This window comes from Paroedura picta, chromosome 2, assembly GCF_049243985.1.
Source record: "Paroedura picta isolate Pp20150507F chromosome 2, Ppicta_v3.0, whole genome shotgun sequence".
NCBI lineage: Eukaryota > Metazoa > Chordata > Lepidosauria > Squamata > Gekkonidae > Paroedura > Paroedura picta.
In genome coordinates, this window is record NC_135370.1 from 49225831 (window position 1) to 49249730 (window position 23900).

At 44.2% G+C, this 23900-nt stretch overlaps 1 protein-coding gene across 2 annotated transcripts in view; it reads right to left on the minus strand.

Moving 5' to 3' along the window:
• Nucleotides 1–22143, minus strand: part of LYPD6 (LY6/PLAUR domain containing 6) — a 65044-nt gene extending 42901 nt beyond the window's left edge. The window contains exon 1 of one of the 2 annotated variants that reach the window (XM_077320103.1): nt 21640–22143. The gene's annotated coding sequence lies outside the window, so the exon portion shown is untranslated. The remainder of the gene's footprint in view (nt 1–21639) is intronic. The other variant, XM_077320102.1, reaches the window with a different exon arrangement.
• Nucleotides 22144–23900: the final 1757 nt, after the last annotated feature.

Below are 23900 nucleotides of genomic sequence, written 5' to 3' on the forward strand. Positions count from 1 at the left end.
GCCACCCCCCTCACGACCTCTTGCCTGCCGCCCCTTTATGTGATGGATGTTGACAGAATTCTGAGTTCTGTGAAAACCACAGCCTATGTCCTGGATCCTTGCCCAACCTGGCTGCTAACATCATGCAACGATCATATTTCTGTGATAAATCAATCACTAACTCAGACCACCTTCTCTTGGCAATTCAAATAAGCAATGATCTATCCATGTATTAAGAAAACATCCCTACAAAAGAAATTGTGACTAACTATTATCCAACCTCTTTTCTGCCCTTTCTGGGCAAAGTGATTTAGAAGACCCATGTCTTCTTGGATAATTCATCTGCTCAGGATCCTTTCCAGTCAGGCTTCAGGCTGGGCTATAGGACAGATAGTTCTGGTTGTTTGTTGACCACCTCTATCTGAATGTAGCCATAGGCCATCTCTCTTTGTTGCTCCAATTGGATTCATCTGCAGCCTTTGGAATAGTGGACCCTGCCTTTGTGGAAATGTTTGGAAGCAGATGGACATATCAGAAGATGTGGTTTGGACTGGTTCTAATAATTCCTCAGAGATTTCCTCAAAGAATCACTGTTACAGAACAGTAATTCCTCAAAGAGTTACTACTACAGAACAGTTGCCACCAGTGTCAGACCTATCCCATGATGCTCGATGGGTTACAACCCTATCCCTTGCACTATTAAACCTCTATGTAAAGCCCTTAGAACAAACCATTCACAGTTTTGTCTATATATCCTTATCAAATCTCCTGGTGATATGGTAGAGGTCTTGAATTGCTGTCTGTCTCTTATGGCTCAATGGTTAACAGTGAATAAACTCAATAATAAAACACAGGTAGTGCTGGCTGTGAAGGTAGAGATCTTGAAGGACACTGTATTTCCCACCTTTGATGTCAGTCATATTAACCTTGCTCATTTGGTTAAGGACCTAGTGGAATGAACATTACTTGCTGGAAAAGCAAGTTAATAAACCTGCATAAAGATGTAACCCCTTGAGGTCCCTAACTTATCCAGGCTCACACCCAGAACTCCTGGTCTTTCCCCAACCTGGATCTGCCAAATCAACCCCCCAAATCCCTGTTGGTGTCCAGGAGGACCTGGCAACCCTAGTCCATTGGGGTGTAACTATATTCCGACCCAACATAATTACTTCAAAACCAAAATTGTAGCTTGTACCCAATACAGCATTTCCATAGATAGAAGGATTTCTACCTGTGGAGTGTGACTCTTATCGAGGCCAATTTTCAATATCCAAGTAGACTGATTAATTTTACTTGGGCTAACAATCCTACACAATTTTGCATAGGGAAAATCCAATTTTAGAATCATAGAGTTGGAAGGTGCCATACAGGCCATCTAGTCCAACCCCCTGCTCAACGCAGGATTATCCCTAAGCATCCAAGAAAAATGTGTATCCAACCTTTGCTTGAAGACTGCCAGTGATGGGGAGTTCACCACCTCCTTAGGCAGCCTAATCCACTGCTGAACTACTCTGACTGTGAAAAAACTTTTCCTGATATCTAGCCTATATCGTTGTACTTGCAGTTTAAACCCATTACTGCATGTCCTCTCCTCTGCAGCCAACAGAAACAGCATCCTGCCCTCCTCCAAGTGACAACCTTTCAAATACTTAAAGAGGGCTATCATGTCCCCTCTCAGCCTCCTTTTCTCCAGGCTGAACATTCCCAAGTCCCTCAACCTATCTTCATAGGGCTTGGTCCCTTGGCCCCAGATCATCCTCGTCGCTCTCCTCTGTACCCTTTCCATTTTATCTACGTCCTTCTTGAATTTTGTCTTCATTGCTGTCCTCAGTACTAACTAGTATAATAAAAGCAACATCCTGAGGAAGGAAGAAAAATGTACTTGCAGTAAAAAGATAAATTGAATGTCTTCCAAATCCAACAGAAATACTAAAAGGGAAAAAAGGTCGGGAAGAAAGAAGAGAAATCCAACATGACGCAAAACAATGTTTATTGAAAAATCCAACCAAAGTTCTTGGGGAGGGGGGTTAACTCTCTTAAGTAACAAGCTTTCTCTGCAAGACTGCAGGCTCTCGTGAGCCACATTTTACATAATTCTTTAAAGTTCAGAAGCAAAACATTAAAGATGTATGACTCTTCATGCATTAAGAAAAAAATCACATCACAGTCATGCTCCACAGTTCCCTTCAGTTTACGCAAAAGCTTCAAAAGGTGTTGTCTGGAGCCCACACTGTGAACCTTATTCTTTTGAACTTATTATCAAGTTAGACTGCAGTGTCAGAAGTCTCAAGAATTAATAAGAAGGCAAATTCCAATGCAATTGTTTCAACAGTGAATTATGCCTACATTTTCTGCTACAGTGTTGTTTGCTATGAACCAAAGGCTGGAAAAAACTAATTTAAGATTACTACATAGAACAGATCTTTTCCAGTGCTTTGAATTATCTTTTTATGGGACAAGGAAGGAAATGCAAATGAACTATAAAGCACATCAGAAAACTGAGAATAAGAATTCAACTGATCTAATATGAATCAAAATGTATATGTGACAAATTATTTTTAAGCTATTTAAGCCTAACAGTATTAGGGATGGGCATTTTTGTGGTTTGGTCCCTGGTTTGTGAGCGAACCATGAACCCCAAAAACCCAGTCAGCTCATATATGAACCAAACTGGGTTTGTAAGGTTCAGCTGAGTTCCAGGGGCAGCCTGTTCACATGGTTCAGCTGTTTAAAGGGTGTCTATTGGGCAGCACTGACAGACCAAGAAAGTCCTTTTAAACAGCTGAGCTGTAGGAGCAGACTGCCCTTCCCCAGCTTAGCTGTTTCCCTTTGAGACACCTGAGTCACAGGAGCAGCCTGCTTGGCTCAACTCAGTTATTTCAGTGGGCTTTCTTAGGCATCTGGCCTCAGAGGCTTGCTGCAAAAGAAAGCCCCTTTAAACAGCTGAGCCATGCCCCAGGGTAAGCAGACTCTGGGAGCTCATTCCAATAAGTGGGGGCCAGGACAGAGAATGTCCTGGCCCTGATTGAGGCCAGACATACCTCTTTGGGGCCAGGGACTATCAACTGGTTGGTATTCACAGAGCGAAAAGCTCTTCAGGGGTTTTAGATTGAGAGGCGGTCTCTCCAATATGCAGAACTCAGGCCTTATGGTTAAGTACCAATACCTTAAACTTGGTCAGGAATTCAATTGGGAGCCAGTCCAGCTGTTAGAGCCCTGTTCAAATGTGTGTCCTCCAAGGTGTACCCATAAGGACCCTGGCCATTGCATTGTGGACCAGTTGCAATTTCTGGAGCAAGTATAAAGGCAGGACCGCATAGATCAAGTTACAGATATTCAATCTAGAGGTGGCCATTGCATGGATGACTGTGGCTAGATGTTTCTTGGCTAAGTAGGGTACTAGTAGTTTGGCTTGGAGAAGGTGGAAAAACACTAGCTGTGCTACTCTTGAGATTTGCATCTCCATGGAAGAGAATCATTTTTCCATGGAAAAAAGAATCACACCCAGATTTCAGGCTGAGGTGGCAACTGACAATTGGACTTCATCCAGATAGAGTAGGCTGCGCTTCCTAACTTGGTAATTTCTTACCCAGCCACAGGACCTCTTTGAAGGGTTGAGTTTCAGCTGACTCCCCTTCAGCCATCCCGTCATCACTTACAGACATCTGGCAAAATTATCTGGAGGTGTCCCCAAGCCGCTGTCCATCAGGACGTAGAGTACTCAAGCCCAAACCCCCAGACTAGCTGGGCAAGAAGGTGCACAAAGATATTGAACAAAATTGGGGAAAGTATCACACCTTGTGGCACCCCACAGTGGAGATGACATTGGCACAACTGCTTCTCCCCAATGGTTACCCTGTAGCCATGGACAATCCATGGACAAAGGATATCAGCCACTGAACGGCTGTCCCCCATATTCCAGCACTGGTGAGGCTGTGAGCTAAAAGCTCAAGGTTGGCTATGTCAAATGTTGCCAATTGATCCAGTATCAAGGTCTAGTTGTCTCTGAAAGTCATCCATCAGAGCAACCAACATCATTTCCACTCCATGGCCAGGCCAGAAGCCAGATTGGGATGAGTCCAGGACTGAAGCTTCACCCCGGTATGTTAGGAGTTGGTCCACAGTGGCCTTTTCAACCACCTTCCCCAGAAATGCCAACTGTGAGACAGGGCGGCAGTTGGCTGGGTCTCATGGATCCAAGGATGGTTTTTTCCAGCAGCAGGCTCTTTCAGCTTTTCCAGAAATTCTCCCGTTGAGAGGAAGAGGTTGATAGTCTCCTGGAGAGGGCCTCTTATCCTATCATCACTCATTTTGTGGAGCCATGAGGGGCAGGGATCCAGACGGTATGTGATTGGCCTTCCTGAGGTTGGCAACCTAACCACTTCAATCAGTGTGAACCATCTGAAGCCATCAAAATACTCTCTCCAAAGGTGGCCAAGGGTCCTCTAGTTCTCTTGATGTATCAATAGTTGGGGGGAGGTCACAGCAGAGCATCAAGTTTTTATCCGCAAAATGGCTCACAATTGCCTCACAGCTAATGTTTAGTTTGTCAGACGCTTTGTGACCACCCCTTAACAGTATTATCCTAAACATTTGCTCAATTCTATTGAATTCCCTAGTATTCATAATTCAGATTGCAACTTCAGAAAGGAAAAAAGGATACAGTAAAAAAAAACCTACAGTATTCTTTTTGTAGTATTAAGTAGTACTGAAGAAGAGAAATCTGAAGCACTTCACTCTAGTTATGTATTAAAATCTTGTAAAATTCAGGGTTTGAACTTAGCTGCCTTTTTAAAAAGCTATTATTGAAGAATTTTCTCAAAGAGCAAGGAGAAGAGCCTCATCCTCTGTCTAGACCTATAACTTTTTCCGTAAGATGAAGGCGGACAAATTTTATGACAACAAGGAAGTAGTCATAGCTCATACTGAAGGTCTGACTGATCTACCTTTGAGGTTTATCACAGATTTAAATCCATGGCAAAGCTCTGGTGGATTGTAGTACCTCTGAATTACATACCAAAGTTGACATCCAGAACCCCACAGGCATGGAATAAAAAGATGGGCAAAACAACAAAGAAACACTGATAGTAAGGCTACAAAATTCAAAATGAGATATCTTCTTTTATATAACTTCTCTCTGTAACCTTTCTATAGTCAGTGTTTTCCTGTTGGAATAAGAAGGGTCATTAAAATATATATCAGTGAAGACTACTTTTGCATAAATAGACTGAAGAACCCTCAAAAATGCCTCCTAGGTCTAAAAGGGCCTTGTATAACAATCAAATATATAGAACATTGCAACAAGTCTCACAATTGTACCTTCACTACATTCAATCTGTAGAGGGTTAATATTCCCAAATATTTTAAACCATGGTAAGAGGGAAGAAAAACAAATTTGGGGGGAAATTGAAATATATGTAGTACGTATATCCTATCAAACCAAAACTTATTTTTTAAAAATAAATAACATGAAATGTTGGTCCATGAAGTGCTACTGGATTTGAGTCTGATTGTCTTACTACAGACCAACTGGACTGCTCTTTGAAACTAATATGAAATGCATTATTTATAACTAACTTAATTAGCATTAAAATTGCTTTGTGAAGTTTATCTCAATCAAAAATATTAAATTTCATATAATTCTTTTTATAGTGCTATCCCTCATGGTTCAATTTTTCAACTAGAAAACTCCTCAGACTTTTCCGTGCTATACAATTTAAATTTTTTTTAAAAACCTTGTAAGAAGCATGTTATTCATTCTAAAATGGAAAACGTTTAATTTGAGTTTCTTTTCAATTTTCCTCTAAATTTTCCATGGGTAATGAATTAAAGGCCTCATATGTGAAGGCTTTTCTTCCCATCAAGAAGCATGTATATAGGGTTTTAATAATTTCACATAGTAATTTTCACAACAGCTTTGTAAGGCAGACCACCGCCACCACATTTCGGAAGAGGGGATAAGAAACCAAAGGTTACTTAAGGCTACCTACCAAATCTATGGCAAGAATGAAGTTTTGGCTGGTGATCCAATGACTTCTCTTTCTCTAAGCCAACCATCTCCAACATGGTACCCAGGCTACAGAATTTTTTTCTTGGTGTGTGCATGATTTTTCCCAAGGAGTCTTGAATTGAATGAGGGGGAGGGGTGTTCTGCAACACTTTCCACCAGTGACTTGACAAATAGAGCAATGAGCTCATTATGTATACGTCTATCAGAACCACATATCCTGAATCTGATAAAAACAGATTTGCTTATATCTCTGGCCTCAAATCTGCCATCTTGGGGTGGGGAACAAGCATTAATTATAACAGAGTAAAACAATAACAATAAGATCAAGTAACATTAAAATCAACAATACATTCTAAAATTCTATTAAAACCGCTATCAGCACCAGTGGTTGTCACTGAGACTGGAATGATGTTAACCATTTCTGATGTTGACTAAGTGGAGGGGGGGGAGGGGGGAGGCCAAGTATTTAGATGGTATAACTTTTGGCTGGCCTCAACTATAGGACCAGCAGAAGAGGTCTGTCTTGCAGGCCCTGAGGAACTTGATAAGTTCAATCAGGGCCCTGATCTGCCATTTTGTACAAACACCTTCTTCTTTCCCCTGTAACTCTAAGCTCAACAAAATCAGGGATCCCTGCTCCAACACATTGTGCTAAAAGACAACCTTCTATGCTGCAGAAACAGCAGATTCAAAAAGGTCCAGCACCTCCAAAATTACTTAGAAATGGGGCCCTTTTATTCCATTTTTGAAGAGAGTCCCAAATTCTCAGCGCACCCAACGCCAGCTCTCTGACATCTGGCCGATATGTACTTCACTTATCATCCCTGCACAGAGTCTGACCCAGTATTCTGAATGCAGCCCACCAGTTGTGAAGAACAAATTGCTCAGTGCCGGACAGCCCTTTGTTTTTACAATCTCCGGCAAACCGCAAACACAAGAAGTTTGCTGAGCCCCTGGTGGGCCACTATACATGACTGGAAGGCTCCGGCTGGCTTAACGGGTCACTAGATGCCCAGGTCAGGCTTCGACTGTAATAAACCTGAATGTTGCCATGTTAAAAGAGTGGAAAATCCAATACAGAAAAAAAAACTGGAAAAATATTGGCGGGGAGGGGAGGGGGAATGTGCACTCTCAAAGGAGACAGAAAATTCTCTAATACAGAGCAGAAGCCAGCTCTGTTTTCATCTGCCCTCGTGTTCTCCTATGCACAATTAGCCAGCCTAGATTGTGGTTCATATTGAATCCCATTTAGAAATACGTAGCTTTCATTTTCCCATCTGAAACCCCGAGATAACAGTATTTCCTAGCTACACTAATAAAGGTGTCTGCATGGTTCAGCCCAGGACTATAAAGAAAGGAAATCTGTAAAAATGGCTGCAGCTTTTATAAGAACCTAAGAGCAGCCAAGCTGAATCACATCAAGGACCCTGCTAGACCATCACTTGCACAGCCAGCAAGCCAGATGAGCAAGGCCTCCCACTGGCAGGGGGACGGACGCCAAAGCATCCTTCCTGTTGTTGCCCCTTTCAGAACATGAAGATTCACTCAGCCATCATGCTAACAAGCAGGCATTATTAGATCCAGCCACTTATTTATTTCCAAAGGCAACCACAAATTCTAAAATTTGCAGGGGGAGACATCATTACAAGCCAGCCTCCTCATCAGGCACAGGCTTGCACATGCTGCCTCCTTAATTAACTTCCTTCTAAACAACAAAGCCCCTAAAATATATTCCATTTATACAGGGGTAGATCCACTGCTCTTAAGTCAAACTATTTCAGGGAAATATATATGGAAAACGTGACTTGACAAATGGAAAATACGACTCTTAAATAGGACACCGACCAACTACTGTTAATAAAGGTTAATATGAACCCATTGTCCAATTTCAAAAGGGCTCACTTATGTTAATTAGCTGCAAATGAGGCTTGCTTCTGTAAAGCTTGGGAGTTGCTTGGAATTGGGACTATGCCAGGTTCATGATGTCGTATGACTTCCATGTCAAGTTCAGCAGCATCATAAGCTCAAGTGACAAAGTCAAGCTTATAAGCCAGGGGTAGTCAAACTACGGCCCTCCAGATGTCCATGGACTACAATTTCCAGGAGCCCCTGCCAGCGAACGCTGGCAGGGGCTCCTGGGAATTGTAGTCCATGGACATCTGGAGGGCCGCAGTTTGACTGATTTCATCCAAAACATTGCCTCAATTGTTACTATATTACCTTTTGAGCAATTTGTGCCTGATGCTGTTGTGGTACTGTTTGTTCCAGGTGACTTTCTTGAACGGTGTGCCTGAGTAACTGGCAAATAACGTCTTAATTTTTTTTTAATTGTGGAAATGTTAACAGAAATATGTAGCTTGGGCCGTTAAGCATATTTGAGGAACTGCTTCTCTGAATATGCCCCCCAGAGTGCTCTTCGATCAAGCAACGGCAACAGCTAAGGATTCCTGTCCATAAGGAACGAACTCCCAAGAGAGATCAAGACCCTGCTCACACTTCCTTAGTTCCGCAGGGCCTATAGGACAGTTCTTTCTCTGGGCCTATGGTTGAGGCCAACGGTATCTAAATCTTGGGCCTCCCTCCCATCTCTTCTGCCCTCCCTTCCTCTTCTGACTCCTAATATCTAACGTCTTGGCTGACTATAAACTATTATCGATCCAGTAATCTTGGCTGATGCAACTGGATTTGATTTGTGGTTCAAAATTTTAATCTGTTTTTCCATAGATCCTGTAAAGACTGAGAGGGGTGGTATATAAATCCTTAAATACGAGGCACAGCTCTTAGCTTTATGCTCTGCGGGTGCCAACTTGCTAGTCGTACCTGGCTCCAGGGAAGCACACCTGGCCTCAACCAGGGCAAGGGCCTTTCCAGTCCTGGCCCCTACTTAGTAGAATGAGCTCCCTGAGAAGCTGTGGGCCTTGCGGGAGCTTTCAGTATTCTGCAGGGCCTGCAAAACAGACCTCTTCCATCAGGTTTATGGTTGAGGCCTGCGTGGCAAAAAGATCTGTTGGACCCCCCAGTCTTTAGAGGTGTAAGCGAGTTACCATTGTACCATCTATGCTACCTCTTCCTACCCCTCAGTTAGTTATTAGTGGGGGGAGGGGGGCTAGGAGGTTGAATTCCTCCATGTTCTGGCCTTTTGGGGGTTTTGTTATTGTATGTTTTATGTCCAGATGGGGTTTTATAGGGTTTTTAATGGACTAGTAACCCGCCATGAGCCAGTTCCGGGAGTAGGTAGGTAGGTAGGTAGGAAGGTAGGTAGATAGATAGAAGATAGAAGATGGATGGATGGATAGACAGACAGACAGACAGATAGAGCCTTCAGTACTTAAAGCTGTCTTATACCAAGTTATTCCAAGGTCTACTCTGATATGCAGTGGCAAAGGCAGTGGCAAAGAATTACTTTTATTTACTGGCAAACCGGCAAGGCCTGGGGAGGGGGAGAATTAAGGTAGAGACACTCACCCACCACTGACAACTGGCAACCCCAGTAAGGGACAACAGCAAGAATTTCTTTTCTTGTATTATTGGGAGGCAGCAGGATGGCAGGAAAAAGGGATTAAGTTTTCTCTACCAGCAAAAATAAAGTCCTTTTCAAGTTGTGTTGTTATGCGGAGGGTTTTTTCCCCTTCGCTTTTTAGATACAGCCACTGATGCCTCTTATTTTCTTCTTTTATCTTTTAAAAGAAGTATTGATCTTTCACTTCTTATATTTTGAAGAAAATCAATTTGATCAAAATGAAAATTTTAGAAACTGACTCTAAACACCTAAAATGAAGAAAAGAATTGGATTGTTGGAAGTTCAGGAAGAAACTGGATAAGGAAGAATTAAGAAAATTTCTCTTAACTCTACTCACTCGTGAGGAGGTTTGATCACAGCATCTCTCACTGTGTGAAAGAATCTCACAACACAAGATTCTTCAACACCTTAATTTCATGTAGAAGTCTGAAACAGCCATGTCCTTCTTCACAGCTGCTGTTAGATCTTGCAAGGGGAGAAATGTGTTCAGGCATCACCGAAGTTGGAGGTGGGAGGTTGGAACAAATGGGAAAGGAAGGCTACACCTTGCTCCCTGGTGTGCTGCAGGGCCTAACTATACGACATATTGCTGCCAGGTCTGTCTCAGGGACTGCCAGGCATATGAATGCTGGGAGGTCATGGGTGCAACTTGATTCTCAGACACCTGTAGTCTCATCCAAAACAGGAACCCACCCACCTGGGAATCAAGTTTTACCTGTGAGTTCCTAAGACACATCTGTTTGAATGTTCCCAAGGCAGACCCAGGAAGAATATATATTATGTAATTAGGCCTGTACTCCAGCTCCTGAAGAATTTTTCTCCAGGCAGAGAAGAATGCTGAAGTTTGAGCATCACCAAATAAGGGATTTGGGAGAAGGTTCACTTCCCCTTGTCTACATATTCAACTTCTGAGTAAAAAGGGACTACTATAAGCCCTTTGCTTTAGAAGCTCAGGAAAGAAAGGTGTAACGTCATACACCTGAAATTTGGAACAGAATCTCTGAGAGAGAGGGAGGGAGAGAGTTTAGAAGTGCACTTTTCAATGGAAACAAACAGAAATAACAAAACACAGAATCTCAAGAGGGCTAATCATTATACAGAACTCTTTTTTTAAAAAATGAAACTCAATGGCCCACGCTACATATTTCTGTTAGCATCTCTACAATTTAAAAAAAAATTAAGATGTTATTTGCAAGTTACTCCATTACACCATTCAAGAAAGTCACCTGGAACAAACAGTACCATAAATATCATCAGGCACCAATATCTCACAAGATAGATAAAAGGTATAGAAGTCATGATAAAAGGTTCAGAAGTCTTATTTAACGAATGTGACATATCTGAGCAGCCCTTCTTGGTGATAAATTTTATCTCATATTAGAGAGATTTCCCAATGTTCCAAAATCTCCCATCTTTCTTCTAGGAAGAGCCTCTGCACTGTTTTAACATTTAAGCAATATAGCCATTTACATATTCAATTAACTGAGTAGGTGGCAATTAATGTTATGCACTTGATAATGCTTGTTTTTCAATAATTGGAGTGTTTCAGAAAAGTCACAGTGGTGCACAGAAGGCTAAATAGAGACCTCAGAAGCCTCACCACGAAACAAAGAGTGGTCTTTTAACAGCTAAGACATGAAGGAGAGAAACACAAGTAATAGGATACCACCATTATTAGGCTGGGAAATATTTGTGACAAATATTCACAAGGAAACTAGATTTTAAAACACTGGACTAATTAATTAGTCATGCAAACTTAATGAGTTTTAACCAATTCACATGCAAATATACATATATTTCAAATTATATTATTAAATATTTGCTTTTAGGTGAGGCCTGGTACAACACAACTACACTTTAGAAGCATACTCCTTCATACAAACTTAAACTCATCTCTAAAAATGGTGCCTGCTACCAGCCACTGTTTGTGTGTGTATATATATATATATATATTCGAACTGCCAAAAGGCTTGCTACAACAGAAACACCACCTAATCAGTCAGAAGATTTTTCATAAATCAACATTACAGCTACATTAGTAACACACTTTTCAAAAACAAATCTTTATTCAAGGTGTGAGCTTTTGAGTGCAAGCACTCTTCGTCACTTGCACTCAAAAGCTCACGCCTTGAATAAATCTTTGTTGGTCTTAAAGGGGCTACTGGACTCTGATTTTATTGCGCTACTTCAGACCAACACGGCTACTCATTTGAATCTAAATTTTTCAAAGAGTTCCAAACTGAATACATTTTCTTGAATATTGGGGTAGGGACTCTGAAGATGAAAGCTGCCTATGTTATTAAGCATCAGATTTTGAAGCCCAGCATAGGGTCCAATGCAGAGGTGGTCTAGGCCAGGGGTGGTCAAACTGCAGCCCTTCAGGTGTCCATGGTCTACAATTCCCAAAATTGGGAGGGCCGCAGTTTGACAACCCCTGGTCTAGGCCTTTAGCTGCCGTTTATAAACAGCTTCTTGAGGAGAAAACTAGTTTGGTTGTAGAATCAATTGCTGACAGATGGCTACACTTGCTTCAGGTTTTTACCCCTCCAAGAAATACAGGCCAGGCCACACACCCCCATTCTCATGCCTAGTTGTTTAGGTTTCCCACAGTGCCTAAGGAATAGCTATCGTTCTCCTAAAACGGCCTTGAATAGACATGTGTAGGCTTAAGACTAGACTGCTCAGTGCAATATCCAAGTCTCCTAGAAATAACTTTAAATTATTCTGACTAATCAAAATGTCCTGGCTATGCTTTTCAAAGAATAAGTTAGGGAGGATATACAGCCAACGTTCTGGTAGCTCTGAAACATCAGCAACATGGTTATTCAACTGATTCTAAGTGCCTTACCACATGAAAGGGAACGACATACATAAACCTGTTAAATACAATCAAAGCTTTATTCCACACACGTGCCAAGGGTTTTAATAATAGCACACGGAATTCTTTCTGCATATATAATAGTTGTGGTTTATATCTATGCAATGATAAAGCTATTACCCACTGCCATCCTTAAATGTGCCAAGGGATACAGTCATGAAAGTACAAGTATATTTTTGCAAATATAAGAAGTTCTTCTAGCTGTCAACAACAACAACAAAAAAACCCCAAACTCGGGCAGTTAAATATAGACATTGTTTTTGCAATAAGAAAACTGCCCCACAAAGTACAAAGCACTTAAACATTATGCTGATTAATTCACAAAGCTTGAAGCAATTTCATTAATCGAAGCTTTGGTTGGGCTACATAAGCTGATGGAATAGTGAGGAGTAGGGATGGTAACAAGACAGGGAAATTCAAATCCAGTCATTCTGCTGAACCAGTTCAAGAGGTTTGGGGAGCAGGGGCTGCTCCTTGGGGTCCTAAATACTCTAAAATCACAATACATCTCCATATGACTTTCCTCTGCCAGACCACCAATTCTGATGAAGACTGGACTGGGGGACACCCAGACAAGGTGCTTTTCTAAGAGCTGTCAGGTGCGGGCACTAGAGTGTACAGAACAGACCCTGACTGAACTAGAGGCATCAAATTCATGGCAGACCATCCTGGGATGCCCCCTATCTGCTCTACAAGCAACATAAAGATTGAACTTGAGGGGCCTGAGTTACAACTAAGTATAAAATGCAAAAGAAAACTCTACATGGAATAGGCTATACGGTAAAATATACTAAAAATGATCTCAAAAACTGATTGAAGTAAATTTTCTAAGTAATCTCACTCACATCCAGTTTGTGTACTGATTATTTTAATCCCCCAGTGTACAGAATGATAAGTATACCAGCTATGAACTTTGTTTCATTTCAATTCATCAGGTACATCCAAGTCTTATAAAGCAGCTGTCCCCAACCCCTGGTCCATAGTCCGGGATCGATCCGTTGATCAGTTGGTACTGGGCCACAGCTCCTCTTCGTCCTCCTCCCTGGCTGCTGCCTCGGGGGCTGCCCTGCCACTCTGCCACCGGCTCACCTTTGGTGCTCTCCGGCAGACACCATGGCTTGGGGCTCCCCCTCGGCATGGCACTGTGCAGCTGCTGCTGGCAGCGACCCTCAGTGGGTGGTGGGAAGTCAGGGGTGCTGGCGGGAAAGCAAGCAGAGCAGGGTCTCAGGCGGCAAAGTCCCTCGGCAAAATACTACGCCCCCCCCCGGCCTCAGTAAAATTGTCAAGCGTTGTCCGGTCCCCAGTGATAAAAAGGTTGGGGACCACTGTTATAAAGCACTCACCATTTCAGTACTCCAACATACGGAGCTTCCCTAATGATCATAACATAATGATCCAGCCAGGTTGGAACGCTTTGTAGTCTCTGTATGGTCATAGGTGATGTATTTGTCACACTATACAGTGAGGAATTAAAGTAATCATTCTACAAACCAGATGTGAATGAGAAGATTATTTAGAAGATTTACTTCAATCAGTTTTCGAGATAATTTTTAGTTTACTTTATTGTACAGTCTATTCTATACACAGGTTTTGCACTTTGTATTTAATTTTAACTATTTACACTGTGTATCTTTTTTGTATTGTTTGGGTCTGAGTTACAGACACCCGAACAATCTAGCCCAGGGGTAGTCAACTTGTGGTCCTCCAGATGTCCATGGACTACAATTTCCATGAGCCCCTGCCAGCAAACGCTGACAGGGGCTCATGGAAATTGTAGCCCATGAACATCTGGAGGACCACAGGTTGACTATCCCTGATCTAGTCCCAGGAAAGTGCTTTTTGGGAAGATGACAGGAACAAGTTCAGAAGTGTACCAAACAGGCCCTGTACAAGTTAGAGGCATCAAATGTATGCTGGACCTCCCCAAGATACCCCACTACACACCCTATCCTGGGGGATCGGAGTTACAGTCCACCAAAGAATTTGACCGCAGGAATGTGCTTAAAGCTATAGTAAAACTTCACTACTGTTAAGCACACATCCGAATTATACTCAAAACCTATCAAGATTCTATTCAGCATCATATACAAACCCATTATAATCTCTTAGTTGAAAAAGCATTACTGCTGAGCTATTTTGCAAAGTAAATGTCAATATAGAAGAAAAATGTGAACACTTCCCAATTGATTAATGCACAGAACTATTAATGATTCATAAACCTTAATCTCTGGTTAAAGGCAAGAGATGATTCATTTTTACCCAGATGCCGCTCTGTGTAAAAATATAAGGACTCATTTTACCAGTGTCTGGATGGGCATTATTTGGGAGCCCCATAGAAGTCCAGAACATAAAATGTCTAATAGAAATCATCGAAAGAGAAATGGGTGTGGGTGAAAAACGACCACTACCATCAAAACTTCACTGGCTAATGAGGCAGGGGGAAAAAACATGCAGGCCAGAAAGCTGCAGTAAAGATGGGAATTGATGGGAAAGATGGGAATTGGGCAAGACTGTCCCCACCTCACTCTCCCGTCAGTGGTTGGGGATGTTTTTTAACCTTTCGAAGCTACAGGAACCTCCCTTGGACGGCACTGTGTGAACCATGCCTAAGGATGAACAACAAAGACAACAGAACATACATACGGCGTGTCCCCTTGGTAGAATACCAAAAGAGATACATTTTAACCATTTTGCCAATCCTAATCTATATACTATTTGCAACCCATGGCCTCCATCGGCAAAAGCAACCACGTGGATGCTAAACAGATCTTTCTTCAGGCCTGGGAGACTCTTGAAGTTTGCAGAAAAATCTGAAATAAAATAAAGAGGGGGGCTAAAGTAGCCCAAAATAGATTCTATGAGCATGCGCAGAGAATGCACTTAGGCCGTTGCTGCAGTTTAGCAGTGGCTGCAGCCAGTGAGGAAGGTTGGCATCAGCTGTGGGCCCAGCCACAGCAGAGCTACTGCTCCGGAGCAGCATCAGTGGGCACCGGCAGCCCCTGAACATTCATGTGCACCAACAGCTGGAGGTGACAACCACTCTAGGCCCAGTAATAGCAACAGCAGACATCAGCAGCTCCCAGAACCTGGTTATCCTGGTGGACGCTGGCAGGTGCAGCAGGTCCAGGCACCAGAGAGGACTCCAGGAGCGGAGACCCATGGTAAATGATAGGGCCTGGAGCCCCTTCACAAGTCTCCTCCCCACCCCCACCCCTGATTCCAAAGGAGAGAATTGGCAGCAATGGGGGGGGGGATTCATCCCATGAGTATTGGGGGTTCCTACTTATCATAACTAAGAAACAGAAGTATGCTCCATTCGACTTGTGAGTTCCTGCATAGTGCAGGGGGTTGGACTAGATGAGCTTGGAGATGCCTTCCAACTCTATGATTGTATTATTCTACTTTTAAGCTGGTTGGGACCGGCTGACTCAACAACATCTGCAGATCCCCCAAACACCCCCCTCCATGATCTGAGCCAAGCTGACCTCCCATGGGTTCACGTTAAAAGTTGAGAAGTGTTCTCGCAATGTGAATCTGTTGTATTTTGTTTGTTTGTTAGTTTGTTATATTTATATACCACCCTCCCCAAAGGCTTAGGATGGTTCACATAAAACAAAAATGATACAGATAACTTAGTTTAACTATAATAGCATGATAATGGCAAGCAATTTAGTAGAACAACAGAATAATATAGAGAACATTACATTAATGCATACTCATAACCCAGTGGGTTCGGCGGAACTGTAGCAGGTGCCATAGGAGGGAGGCTCAGGGGAGAGCCATGGGAAGGGGTTGTTCAGGTCGACCTCAACCAAATGCCTGGTGGAGGAGCTTCCTTTTGCAGGCCCTGCGGAATTGCTCAAGTGTTATAATCTGTTACAATCAATTTGGAACCATGTTTGCTGTCACTAGGTTATGATGTATACTCATGACATTTTATGTAAACTGTCCTGAGCCTTATGGGAGGGTGGTATAGAAATTCAAGAAAATAAATAAACAAACATACAGAATTGTTGTGAAAATTTAGACCTCCCTTGACTCCAAAAATGTTCCCAGAGTAGAAACAAAATGGTTTTTATCACTTCTCTGAAGTCCTTGATTTCTACTTCAAAATTTAAAAGACAGCATATTTGTTCTCTTTCCTTGAACAAGAAGCTGGTCAGATAATATCACTAGAGCCACTCAGGCACTCAGGAAAGAGTGAAAGCGTAAGCTGGCATTCAGCTAAGCATAAAACATACACAAAGCTTACTTAGATCTGCAAACATCACTATGCTACATCTCCATTTTCTTTATATATTCTAAGGCTTTGTTTCCTGTAATAATTCATAATCACAAGTAACCACACAATTGCCTCACAGCCCTTAAGATTTAGGTCTCGTAACTTTAAGTTACCCATGGTTCACTAAAATAATTGACTTGAGAGCACAAGGAAAATTGAAGATTGTTCAGATCATATAATAAGCACGACTTTTGAAATTCAGTTTTCAAGCCATATTGGCATGTTTATTAAAATTCAGTTTAATCATCTCCTCCTGATGAACTGGGGATTGACATTTATTTTGATATTTAAACTCCCCATTCCATCCCATGGAGACCAAAACAACACTGTTCTTTCCTATCTCGTTTTATCCTTACAACCACCACCCTTTGGGGGTCAGTTAGGTTAAGAAAGAAGGACCAACCCAAGGTCACGGAGAACCTACTCCAAAGCTCTAACCACTACAACCCACCGTCTCGTTCACCTGTGGCTCTACTGGCAAGACTGCCTTCAAGTCCAATTCGTTATCATCTTTGCCTAGCTGGAAATCACTGATTAGGACAGGGGTAGTCAAACTGCGGCCCTCCAGATGTCCATGGACTACAATTCCCAGGAGCCCCTACCACCATTCGCTGGCAGGGGCTCCTGGGAATTGTAGTCCATGGACATCTGGAGGGCCGCAGTTTGACTACCCCTGGATTAGGAGCTAAAAACAAGACATCCCATTTTTAAAATCTCTGTCCCAATGCAAAGAACCACAAAAGTTACTGAACACAGGTACAACTACGCCCCCAGAAATGTCAAGTTTCACGGCCATACCAAGATCTAAACCAGGATCTCCTGCACACCAATGCAACACTGTACACCACACTAGCTCACCCCTCATTCTAAGAGTCAAGTCAGCAGTTTCACCTATGGAAATTAATTTTCAAATGAAGGATTGCATTTGTTGGTGTGGGGAGAATGCCTGAAGGGTTTTACGAAAGGGGGAAAAAATCCCCACATAAGACAGGTTTTATTTTTTAGCTTTGTGGTTGTGAATCTTTTATGAATTGATCAAGATCTCACAAGACGTGCAGAAAATGCAGAGTTGCTATGTAAGAAATATATGTTATTGGCATCTCGAAGTTCTAAAAGCCTAAAGGTTGCATGAGTGTCACCCACCTCCCCCGCCTTTCTGAAAGCAAAACGTATTTGAGGGACCATTAAGCATATCATTGGGGCTGTGTTGATGGAAACATGTACTGGGTTCAATAACTGTACATTAGTTATATCTGCACTCATTAGTCACATGTACTTAGTAGCTATGTCCCACTTTCAGTTATCCAGTTTGAACACTTAAATTACCAAATACACTTAGCTAAATTAATTGTGCAGCTGCATGCATGTGTGCATGCTCCCTTGTGTGTGCAACCTACTGATCACTGGTTCCAGAAGACTCTTTCACTACTGACATCAGTGTAGAGCATGCATTTTAAGGGGGACCCATTTCTAAAAACTTGTTGCTTTTTTCAAGACCCAGATGCCTAGCAACTCTGCACTATTCTATGCCTCCCCGACACTACATTCAGGAATCTTCCATCCACTGATGTCAAAGAAATTTCTGTTTTTTTCATGTGTCTGGCTTATAAATCTGTAGATTTCTGAGCAACAGGCTACATATATCAAAGCCATCTCAAACATTAATAACAACTGACAGCCACTGCGAAAACCGACTCATGGTGACCCCAAGTTTCAAGGCAAAAGACATGCAGAAGTAATTTCCCGTTGCGTTCCTCTGTGTAGCAACCCTAGACTAATCTGGCCATCTCCCATCCAAGGACCAAACATGGACAATCCTACCTAGCTCCCAAGCTCCGCTGAGAACTTGCCTATCAAGGTGCTTGTTTCAAACGCCATCCAAAATCCAGGGCTGCTTCTCCCAACCCATCCTATCCTTCCTCCCCTTCCCTCCTAGCACTGTGACCCACTTGCAATACAGTCATGACCCAACCCATCGCTTAAGCACCACTGATTTACATCATGGTCAGCTCTGGGAAATTGGAGGCAACACACTCACGTACTACAATCCAGTCCCACCTTTTGGAAGTTATTACAGTAATTCTAATGGCTTCAACTTGTGTGTGGCAGAAATAGAGTACATCCAGATTTAAAGACACATTGTGCATCTTGTAAATCTGGACTTGATTCATAAACACATCAGATGCATTTGACAAATGAGCTGCTATGCAAAGCCCTGGAGCTGCAAACTGTCAAGGTGTGTTGTTGTTTTAATCATACTGCTGCCACTGTGGCATATTCTTAAGGACCATCAGAAATAAGAGTTACAACGTGTTTGCATGGGGCTTTCCAGGCCCTGCACGTTCATTACTTTGCATTACTTTGATCTGTGCAAGAACCATGTACAGATTAGTGCTACGATCCAAATAGGGAGTTGAGGCAGCATCCAAACATCATGGGATACGGTGCTAACATTGCTCTACAGAGTTATGGTCTTGTCCATGCATTAAGATGCAGTGGTGGACGACAGCTAAAGTGAAACCATAGTGCACCATCCGATTCATGCGTACGTGCAGGCTGGTCGGGGAAGGAGGCTTGGCCAAGATCACAAAGTGGTGACAGAGGCTAGATTCAAACTAGGGATTTCACAGTTGGCAGCTCATTTTTATCACCATATTCCGCCAACAACATAAATGCCAAATGCTGCCAGGAAGTCTACTAAACCAGCCATCACCCTCATACCTGGTTTTGCTACAGAAGCTGCTCCCAGCCTCCTTTGGTTAATAAAGGCTCATGCACATGGACATTATTCCAGCATTTCAAGACAGTTCTCCTCTACCTGTCAGCAAATCCACTATGCATTGGCATAAGGAGATCGTATTTATTTTAATTTATGCTTCAATTCCTATCCCGCCACTCGCACTGAGTGGCTCGTGGCAGGTCACAATCTAAAATAGTCATACAAAAATCCCATAAAAGCCTAAAATCCCAACCCCTATTAAAACCCCATAAACCCTTCAGACAGCGACCAAAATCCCATCCCCTCCCAGCCTGGCTCACAGACTTGTTCATGCAATCCCCCCCCCCCCCCGGAGGCTGCCTAAGCAGGCTGGTGCCCAGGCTAACTCAAAGAGGGAGGGGCCCAGATCTTACTTGTCCAGGCCTCACTCAAAGACCTGGCAAAAAAGCTCCGTTTTGCATGCCCTGCGGAACTCAGACGGTCTTAACACCAGGACATGAAAAATCTGTTTAAATTGGCTTCCCCCCTCTTAGTTCTTTTGTAACATCTCACCTATTAAAGAGTTCTGAGGTTATTCAGTTGACCCTAATAAAGATATTATATGAAATCTGTTCTTGGCTTTTGAGGGGGGGGGAACTAAACCCACTCACTGGAAATGAAGCTATAAATCCCTCCAAAGAAAACATTTGTGAGGAGCGTAAACAAAACACATAAAGCTAACTGTCATGGGTCCCATCCAGGTGAAGTTCAGAAATTTTAATCTCCACTGATTTCAGAGAAGGAGACTAAGGAAGAAGAGCAAGAGCTGGGTTTTTGTACCCTGCTTTTCACCACCCCAAAAAGTCTTAATGCAGCTTACAATTGCCTACATCTCCCCTCCCCACAACAGGCATCTCGTGAGATAGGTGAGGCTGAGGGAGCTCTGAGAGAACTGTCACTGGCCCAAGAGAACCCATTTGGCTGACTGTGGAGGAGTGTGGAATCAAACCCAGGTGCTCTGCCTTGCCAAGTTAATGATCATAAACTTTGAACCAATTCTACACACCATGATCTTTAGCCCAGTGAGTGAGGCTGAGAAGGGGGTTAGACTCCATGGCTTCCAGCTCTAGGATTCTGTGATCCTACGAAACAGATGCAGGAAATGCATAGTACTCTTTGAGGTTTTATAGACACAAACATCCTAGTCCCTGAAAATGCCCCACAGACGCCTCTGGAGACAAGACAGAATGCACAACACATAAAAAAATAATTCGAGCATCAGACGCTACTTGCCACACTGGCACAGACGATGACTGGATTTATGAACAAGCCTCCTCGGACGTGTTTTGTGGAACAATCAGCCTTCCGTCGCTGGTACCCGCAGAAATATCTATCAATTCTCAACGTACGTCTGATCTTCAAGGGGGACCAGCATCACAGCCCACCTTCAGAGAGGATTTGCATCCAACGGTGGGAAGCAACACGTGAAATCCACAAGAAAACGATCAACTGGCCACTCAACGAACTTAACATTGGGGGCAGATCCCTGAAAACCCGACCCTCGAAGGCAAACTGGCGAGACACCAAGAGGGGCAGAGTTGACCCGGCTGTTCAGCCTCAGTGATCGCATCGCGACCTCCCCACGCAGCCCTTCTGAACTTTGTGAGACTAAACTGACTTCCATTCAAGAATTTCCACGGAGGCTCTACAATTAAGGGTTCCTTCACCTTCGGGTCTCCTGGCGCGGGGCGACTTCAAAACCAGACGTGGTTTCCCCAGAACAAAGCGGCTGGGTAATTACATCAAAAGATCCCCCGTCATTTTTTCAAGGGAGGCTTCTGCATCGCCCAGCGGAGAAACCTGCTGCATTCGCTCGCCACGGGGACCTCTCTTGAAGCCCACTTTCTAGATGCGCTACCCGGGGGGAGGGGAGGGCCGGTCCTCCGTGGAACGAGGCGGCTCTCCCCACACGCCGCACCCTCAGCCTGCTCTGCAAACTTCCCCAGAGGAGCGAGTGGGATTTCCAGCGGCCCCTTTGGCTCCGACCCGCCAGCCAGGCGATTGCAGCGAGCTCCAGACAGCGGCGAGGGCGCCGAGCGCAGCGCCAGTCAACTAGGCGAACATTTCATCTGTTGCTGCAGCCCGCGGACGCCTGCAACAAAGGCTGGCTCGCCCGCCCGTCCGGCCGCCGCGCCTCGCCCTGCCTGCGCTTGACCCTGCTGTCCCTGCGGGGCTCGCCTCGAAACCCGCGTCGGAAGCCCTTTGCACTCACCCGTCCGCCGGCCAGTCCGCCGCCGCCGCCGCCGGCCAGCTGCCCCATCCCACAAGCGCACAATGCAGCCAGCGCCGGCGGCGTGCACTGCAGTCCTGCTACGGAACGCTCAGCCTCCCAGACACTGCGGGCCAGCCAATCGGGACGCCGCAGGCCCCGCTAAATTCTCAGCCGCCTTTGCCATTGGCTCGCCGCTTCGCCCGGCTTGGCTGATCAGAGCGCCGAGACCGGCGGCGGCGGCAGGAGGAGCAGGGCTTGTCGCCCGAGTTTAAAGGGGAGAGACGGAAGAGCGCGCCGGAGAGGGAGGACAAGTCATTGCAGGGAAGCGCGCGTCGCCAGACGTGCGTAATGCTCGGATCCACCTCCTCCCGCGCTGACTCCTCTGTAGTCCACGCACGGGGTCTGCCGCCAGCCCACTTCGGCTGGCCTGCCGCGCACGGAGCCCCAGCGCCTCTCCCTAGAAACAAGCCTATCGGAACTCTCTCGGGATCTCCATGTCAGCACAAAACCTGTGCGTCTGTGACAGGTGTAAACGAGCACGGACCTGGTGGTTGTGGTTTCTCCGGGCGGGGGGCTGGGGGCGTGGCCGGGTAGTTTTAGACCCTGATGTTGTCCCCGGAACTGTAGCTGGTGTCTTCAGAGGTAGGACAGGGCAAGACGGGAATTTTTCTGTGCCCACATGTGGAAGTGGGGGACGTCAATAGGGTATATCGCCATAAAGTCCAGCTTCCCAAGGTGCCACTTGCTCCAGGTGAGCTGATCTATATTGCCTGGAGATCTGTTATAATCCCAGGCGATTGCAACCCTACCCTCTGCGTATGTTCCATGTGAGCAGACGCTAAAATACATTTGTCTCTGTCTTTAAGGTGTCACAAAACTTGTTTATCCTTTTTCCTCAGCAATCATAAATCACATTCTGGCTCTTACAACGTTCCCCTGAGTTTTGTCCTCTCCAGTTGCAGGCTATTACATGTTTACCGTTCTATGAGGAGCCAATAAATGCAGAACCATAGCCCTAACTTCACTTAGGTGGCTCCAACCACATTTCTAGGTGGGGCAAACTAGTTTACTAGGTGGGACCCAGAAGCCCAACCCTGACTGTGACCCTGCAGTGGCATTAAGCACAGATCCTGCCTAAATTATTCAAAAGGAATTATCTGATTGGTTAACCAATGTCATATCCTAGCATGTAGCCTTTATTATTCAAGTTTCCTTGTTACCAAGAAATAATTTTGGACATTGACCATTTAAAGAACTATATGTAGCTGAGGTCATCACCTGTATCACCCTCCCCAGAGTACTCCAACCTAGGTATTGGGTTACTGGCTAATCCACTCCATGCAATATGCAAACTAGCTGCATTGCTCCATCCAGCAACCTGGGTTCCCACTTCATGTATAAGGTCTGTGATTGATTCTCATAACATGTACCTTTTTCCTAGGGTTGCCGATCTCCAGGTGACCAAAAAAAGAAAGGGCATCTCCCATCATTACAACTGATCTCCAGACCAACCAAGATCAGTCTTTCTGGAGAAAGCAGCAGATTTTGAGGGTGGGCTCTGTGGCATCATACCCTGTGGTGGTCCCTCCCCTCCCCATACCCCACCTCCTCAGGCTCCGCCTCCAAAATCTCCAGGTATTTTCCAACCCAGAGCTGGGAATCCTTTTGCTTAAAATCAGTCCCCCCGGGGGGGGGGGCAAAGATCATTAGACCACTAGTGCTACGGCAGTAGTTTATTAGCCTTTTCTCTTCATACAAACTATTCCCACAACTAAAATTATCCAGAGAAAGTACAAATAACTACTGATTACTGGAGAAATAACCAGGGAGGAGAATATTAACCCATCCAACCCCAGTAACACTGCTCTGATCATAGTCAGAGACCACAGAACCTATAACAATAAAATGGTTCTCTTTGTGAGGTTTGTGACATGGTAGAAACCCCCCCTAAAAAAAAACATGCCAGCACCACCAAACTCAGAGGAGATCTCTAGCTGACTCTCCTCTATGTACCCTCCAAGTGTGGTGAGGATTGGATTTGTGGGGACTGAGTTATGCCCCAACGTAACATGACCCTATCCTCTGTGTTTCCAGTGGAGGGGGGGGACAGGGGAGGGGAAGCAAGGGCAATAGAAGCCAACAGAACAGGATAAATGTCTCAAAGAATCTCCGCAGAAGAAACAAAGTGTGAGCACTTTTGCAAGCCTAGCAGAGCCAGTGCAATGTACAGAGTGCCTAGGAGAACCAGTGCAATCAAAGAG